This window comes from Pteropus vampyrus, unplaced genomic scaffold, assembly GCF_000151845.1.
Source record: "Pteropus vampyrus isolate Shadow unplaced genomic scaffold, Pvam_2.0 Scaffold23, whole genome shotgun sequence".
Lineage (NCBI taxonomy): Eukaryota > Metazoa > Chordata > Mammalia > Chiroptera > Pteropodidae > Pteropus > Pteropus vampyrus.
Window position 1 is genome coordinate 7,982,892 of NW_011888804.1, and position 6,826 is coordinate 7,989,717.

Genomic DNA, 6,826 nt, shown 5'->3' on the forward strand with positions numbered 1-6,826 from the left:
GAGTGGAGGAGCAGGCAAGGGGTACTGGAGCTGGGTTCTGAAGGTGTGGTAGGAATTAGGTTTGCAAAGGAGGAGGAAGATCTGGGCTACAGAAAACAAAATATGCCAAGATTTAGTGACTTGAGGATAACCTACCCACTGGAGGATGGACAGGTCAGTGGGGAGCCAGGGCCACTCCCTTCCCCGCCCTCCTGGCCTGTGGGTTCTCTTCTAGGGGCTGTTGGGCCAGTGTGTCTGTTGGTCCATCTACTGGACTTTTCCCCCTTCCCGTTGCCCTTGTGTAGGATGCCTGAGCCCTTGTCCTTGAGCACTGCCTGGGGTTGAAGGGAGGAGGCACAAAGGCGCTTTGTGATGCAGTGCCCAGCATCTTCTGGGCGGGGGCGCTGGCTCCGCTGTGCATGGGCCTAGGACAAAGGCATCGCCTGCGAGTACCTGTAATTGGAGCGTCCACGTGCAATGCAAGGGACAAAAGGGAAATGAATGACCATGTTGTCTGGCTGCTCGTTGCTATGGTTTCTGTGGGGCTGGTGGGGAGCATGGTTACCAGGCAACGAGAGAGGGTCCAAGACAAAGGGAGCTGGTGTGAGGGAGAGGTTTGGGGCAGGTGTGAGTGTATGCGGGGTGAGGTGGGGAGGAGACACAGAGAGGACACACAGAGAGGACAAGGGAGAGAGCCTGGCAGACACAGCGGACAGGACAGAGAAAGATAGAAGGAGAGACAGAGGCAGAGACAGACAGAGAGAGAGAAGGTGGGGCAGAAAAGGAAAAGGCAGAGAGAGACACAGCACACAGAAAAAGGCTTAGAGAAGCAGAGATAGTAAAACCAAGAAAGACAACAGAGACACGTAGAGACAGATATAGGGAAATGGGGAGAAACAGGGAGATATTCATTCATCCGTGAGTACCTGCGGTGTGCCAGGCCCTGTGCCCTCTGGAGATAGGGCTGTTAGCAAGACAGACACCATCTAGCAAGACAGACATCATTGCTACCCTTGGAGCTCCCAGATCTAGAGAGAGAAACTGATGCTTTGAGGGAGCCACAAGGAATGCTCTTTTTCTCCTTCAAGTGACTGGGGCTTACTTTCCAGGCTGGTGTCTCTTGGAAGCTGATGACCTCTGGGTAGGGCCTTTCCACCCTTCCTCCTGTCTCCAGGAAGTATCCACAGGCAGCTCCACTCCTAGGAGGCTATTTATATATACAAAGTGACCGTGACTGAACAGCACTGGGTCTCTCCCTGGTAGCTCTGTCGTTGGCCACCTACCATGATTCTTGAATCTCCCACCATTGGACTTCATTTAATAATCATATGGCTATAAAATTCTTTTTATATTACTCATTTAATCCTGCATGGTAGGTATCATCACTACTTCTACGTCTTTAGAGGAGTAGAAACTGAGGTCTTGAGGGATGAAGTACTTAGCCTGAGGTCACACTGTCACTTAGTGGCAAAGCTACAGTCTTCTGATCCCCAGCCCAGCGTTCTTCCTTCTGCTCGCATCCCTGTCTGGGTCAGGCTTGTTTGTTTACAAGGAACAGAAACCTATACAAATGAACATTAGTGAGATGGGAGCTTTATGGAAAGGACAGTGAAGGGAATCCTGAGACGCAAGGACAGGACTCACAGCTGATTCTCACAATAGTTTCTTTTGGGGCATTGACCAGAGAGCAGAAGCCAAGACCATTCTTTTTCTTTACCTCTTTCCGAGACCACCTAGCAGCTCTTCTCTGCTGTTCTCTGCACAGTGGCTCAGCTCGCAGGATTAAAAAAATGCCAAAAATGACCTTTGAGGAAATCCTCTTTCTTTTTCAATTCAGATCCTCAAGAAAGAACCTGATTGGCTCACTTAAACGAAGTGTGCGGTCACGATCTAATCAATTGTAGATTGATTAAAGGGGAGAGGCTCCTAACACGTAATATGATCGGCTACTTGTGGCCAACTCTTCAGCAAAGGCTGTCAGAATGGGGAGTGTGGACAGGATGGCACTCTGAGTTATCCACATAAACACACGAACTTCCACCGTGAGGGTACCAAGGTTAACCTCGTCTGCCTCCCAAAGCTGCTGTAAGAAGCTCATACTTACTGAATGAGCTTGCAAACTGTCAAGTGCCATAAAAAGGCCAGTTGTTATTTAGGTTTAAGGGGGGGTATCTTTAAGACAAAACACCCACCTCTCACCTCCTTTTCCAAGGTCACAGCCCTGACCTCATGGGGCGGCGTGTAATAAAATTGTTACTGATGAGGGAGTGAATGAGGGTAGGAAGACTCAAGCGGATGGCTGGGCCAAGGTGTGTACCATGACGAGGTGAATATGAGGTGGTGAATTCTTTAATTCACTCACTCATTTAATAAGCCCTGTGAGGCAGCAGTGTTCTAGGAACCAGGTGATGGAGGCACATAGTGAGAACAACATGGCCTCTGTTCTCCAAGGAGGCATGGGGGTGGGTGACAGGCGCATAACCTGCCATTGACTGAACATCTTGAGATGTGCTATGAGAGAGAGATCATGGGATCGGAAGGGGTGACTTAGCCGGAAGCACCAGGCAGACTAAGTGCAAATGAGTCCAGAAAGGCGTTTGAAGGATGAGTAGGATTTGGAGAGGCAGAGAAGGGCAGGGTTAGAATGAGTGGTGGGCAGAGTGATTCTGGAAGAGTCGCAGAAGCGTGCGTGAACACGAAGGTGGAGACTTCTCCATGGAGGCACAGGGAGAGCGTGTGCGGGGGTGGGAACAGTGGCAATCAAGGCTGGAGATCGTTAAGGAACTAAAATATTCAGACTCTATCCTAAGGACCCTGGGAGCCACTGAAGGGTTTAACAGGGGTGCCGCTTCAGATCTGTCTTCTAGAAAGATCACTCTGGCCGTAATGTAGCTTGAATGGGGGAGATGGAGGCAGGGACGTCCCAGGGGAGGGCGTTTCAGATGAGGGTGGGTAGATGTTGGGTATTGCCTCTCAGATTTTCATATTCTAACATCCCTCCCAGGGAACTTGGCTAAAAAGATTACGGGGCCCTGCCCACCAGAGACTGACTTAGTAGGTTTGAGATGAGGCTCATAAGCCTGCCTTTTCCCACAGTACCCTAGGTAGGGACAAAAATGGTTTTCAGACCACTCTTTAAGAAACTTTGGTCTAAGGGGCAGGAAGGTACAGACATCAATCAGGAAGTACCTTAGAAACATCTTGCCAGTTACCGCTTTAAAACCAAAGACCATTTTATGACTCTCATGGATTTTCACAAGAGTGGTTATAATTGGTTGATCATTATCATTTCACATATATATCATGCCACACACTCAACTGCCAGCATCTGTTACCTGTAACCAGGGAATAAGAGACAGCAGGATGAAATTTTAATAGTTCCCCATTCTTACCATTTTTTTTTTATCTGCCTTCCCATAGGCCTGCTATGGTGGGGTGGTGGAGGGAAAGTTAAACTTTATTAAATGCTTTCTGCAATTTCGCAATGTCACAGACCTGCTTTGGCGTTCCAGCTCCCCCTTTTACAAGCTGTGTCATGTTGGGTGAGAGACTTCACCTGTCTGAGCCTCAGTTTCTTCATCTGTGACATAGAGGCTAATTAGCTCTTCCTTCATAGCACTGAAATGAGGATTAAATGAAACATAAATTAGCTGTTAATACTATTATGAACTCATGGAATTTTAACATATTCGATGTGCTTAAATTCATTGCATTTTTATTTTTATTGATGCTCAAATTTCCCATCTTTGGTTAGTGAAAGACTGTTAAGGTTGGCTCTTGAGTCCTTTGGAAATGACTGTATCATCTCAGTAGCTTCTTACCCTCTGATAATGCTCTCAGGTTCATTGTGTACATTTTCTGCTCAAGGCCAGGAGTCAGCCATTTCTCCACAGAGCCCCGATTTCATTGGCTGGGAACATGGTACATGAGATCATAATCTGGGTGCTAGAAGTGCTCATTGCTCCTGAGTTAGTTATTGGTCCTAGGCATTTTAAGAGGACAGTTAGGACACAAATTTTTTTTTTTTTTTTTTTTTAGGAGAAACTACCTCATGAATTTATACTGATATTTCTAATTCAAACTGAAGATGCATTGTTTCCATTTTGATTTTATACTGGTATTTTTTTAAAACTGAAAAACCTTGACTCCTAATGACAAGAAACTAGTTGCCGATTTGCTTTATTTTATAATACAAACATATCACGTTTCAGAATTACAATAACAAACCAACGAGATGATTACTCAGAACATTTTGTTTAATGGACGTGGTTCCATAGTGTAGTGGTCAGCACGTCTGCTTTACACGCAGAAGGTCCTGGGTCCGCGCCCCAGTGGAGCCACGGTCCATGGTCTACGGCCATGCCACCCTGAACGAGCCCGATGTCTGATCTCGGAAGCTAAGCAGGGTCGGGCCTGGTTAGTACTTGGATGGGTAGACCACCTAGGAAGACCAGATGCTGTAGGCATAAATAATAATAAATAATTAAAAAAAAATTTTTTATTTTCAAAAGATCACCGGGTAGCATTTATCCTGTTGCTCACTCTATGCCATGCACTTAATCCCAAAAGAAACCAGGGAGACAGGTGTGCTGTTATTGCCATTTTACTGTGGAGAAAACTGAGGCTCGAGTCACAAAGTAACAAGTCGGTAAGTGGCGGAGGTGATATTCGAATCCCCAAGCCTCTGACTCCACCTCTTCCGTTGCTTCTGGTTTCAGTTTTTCTCTTGCCTCTTGGGATGAGTGATGCGCCTGCTCTCCAGTTGCATGGGCCACCTGGGTGTTCAATATTTCCAAAGGTGACTTGATATTCATTATTTGGAAATGCACAGATGAGAGAGAGAAATGAGAGAAGCAAGCAGTTTACTAGCCCAATGTTATCACGAGAATAGAAAGCTTCTTGAGAAACCTGTCAGCTCATTCTTTCAAAGTGACAGATTATTGCTTTCAGTTTCATTAGCCGATGGGTTCTGTTAAAAGGTGTTGAGTTTTTCTCCTCTGCTGGCAGATCATTTTAGGGAGGGTAAGTAAATGGGAGGGGTCATTGGCAACTTGAGAAAAGACATTATCAGGCACTGGCTCGAACCTACTAGGGAAGCTTTAAAGGGTCACTGACTCTCCCCCTACGCCCCCCCCAACCTCCTCCCCGCCCCCCCACCCCCGCCTTTGAGTGTTTTCCTCAAATGGAGTAATCTGCCTGTGCAAATAGCAGTCACCTTCAGAAACCTAGTTTCTTTTGAAGCCTTCCTGACCCGTTGCAGCCTGCAATACTGGTCCCATCTGTAAAGTGGTCGTACTGGGTGGCATAGTGTCCCCCAAAATTCATGTCTACCTGGAAACCTCAGAATGTGATCTTAATCGGAAATAGGGTCTTCGCAGATGTAATTGGTTAAATAAGGTCATAAGGGATTAGAGTGGGCCCTAACTCCAATCACTGGTGACCGTATAAGAGACAGAGAGAAGGCTAAAGGAAGGCTAAGCAGAGATTGGAGCGTCGCTGCCTCAAGGAAGGCCTGGAGCCACCGAAAGCTGGAAGAGGCAAGGAGGATTCCTCCCTCCTGACTTTGAGGAAGCAAGGCCCTGCTGGCACCTTGATTTCAGACTTCTAGCCTCCAGAACCTTGAGAGAATAAATTTCTGTTGTTTTAAGTGACCACTTTGTGGTGGTAATTAGTTACGGCCATCCTGGGGGACTAATACAGCTCCTCACCCAGCACTGAAGGAGGAAGGCAAAGGCTGGGGAGTCTCAGGAGACTGTTGAAGGATGACTAAGGTCATCACAGTGAAAGCGGAGGAGAGGGAAAGGGTATTCTGGGCAGAGGGACAGCCCCAGCATAGTCTGGGAGAGAAGGAACAGGGTGGAGCGGGGCGAGGAAGGCAGGGAGCTGGGAGCTGCATTCTGGGGCAGCATTTCTAGAATGATGCAAGGATAACTATGACTCAAGGCCAGGAAGCTGGACAGGGACCAGGTCACTCAGGGTCTTGTAGGCCACTCAGGGAACTTCAAGGTTTTGTGTGGGCATCAGGGAATTGCTGGAGGCATAAGCAGGGCAGAGATGCAGCAGTAATAAACCATCAGCCTGGAAAGGCCTGGGGGTTCTGGCGGGAGCTTCCTGCAGAATCAACTTCCTTTCACATTGGAATTTAGTTCAGCAACCGCAGGAGAGGTGACATTTTCTCCCTGGGTGGGCCCTGCCTCTGGGTCACCCCCAGGCCGACCTTGCACAAAGGAGGTGAGGAAGATGTTAATAGAAGGTTCCTCCAGCTCCTGGCTTGACTCTGTCAGACTGCCTGGAAATCCATCCAGCGGGCAGCCCGCAACCTTTGTCATTTCAGAAGGTTCTGTGTTAATACATCTTTCTAGCCAGGGAAGCTCAAAAGGGTCTTCCTCCGCTGAGGTCCCAGCTGCTGCCTTTTCAGGAGGCATTCGCAGAGATATTTGCTCTGTCTTTAAGGAGATAGAGGGCTCTTCCCAGGCTTGCTTTAATTGGCAGTTCCAGGACACACGTGGAATAGTCCTGGGGTTCCTTCTCGGCAGGGGATGGGGGAGGGGGGAGTGGGAAGGAAGGAAGGAAGACCAAGGGAAGGGGGAGGGCTGGCCTAACCCACTGGCCACTGCTCTAGCTTTCTGCCCGGCATCACCCCTCCCTCAATTATCTGCCCTTCTCTCTCAAGCTCCTGAATTCCCCTCTGCCTTCCTTCCTCTCCCTCTCAGCCTAGCCCGATATCGGTCAAAGGGAATAGAAGGACCTGAGATTTTCATGGCGGGTGACAATTCTCCTTGCCTAAACTCTAGTCAGTCTCCTTTGAACTCTCTTCTCAACTAGGCCCTGACTTTTGGGCTTCTGT

The 6,826-nt window shown here is 48.1% G+C and overlaps 1 pseudogene; it reads left to right on the forward strand.

The window, feature by feature from the left end:
- Positions 1-4,328: 4,328 nt before the first annotated feature.
- Positions 4,329-4,445, forward strand: LOC111737060 (annotated as a pseudogene).
- The last annotated feature ends 2,381 nt before the right edge of the window (positions 4,446-6,826 follow it).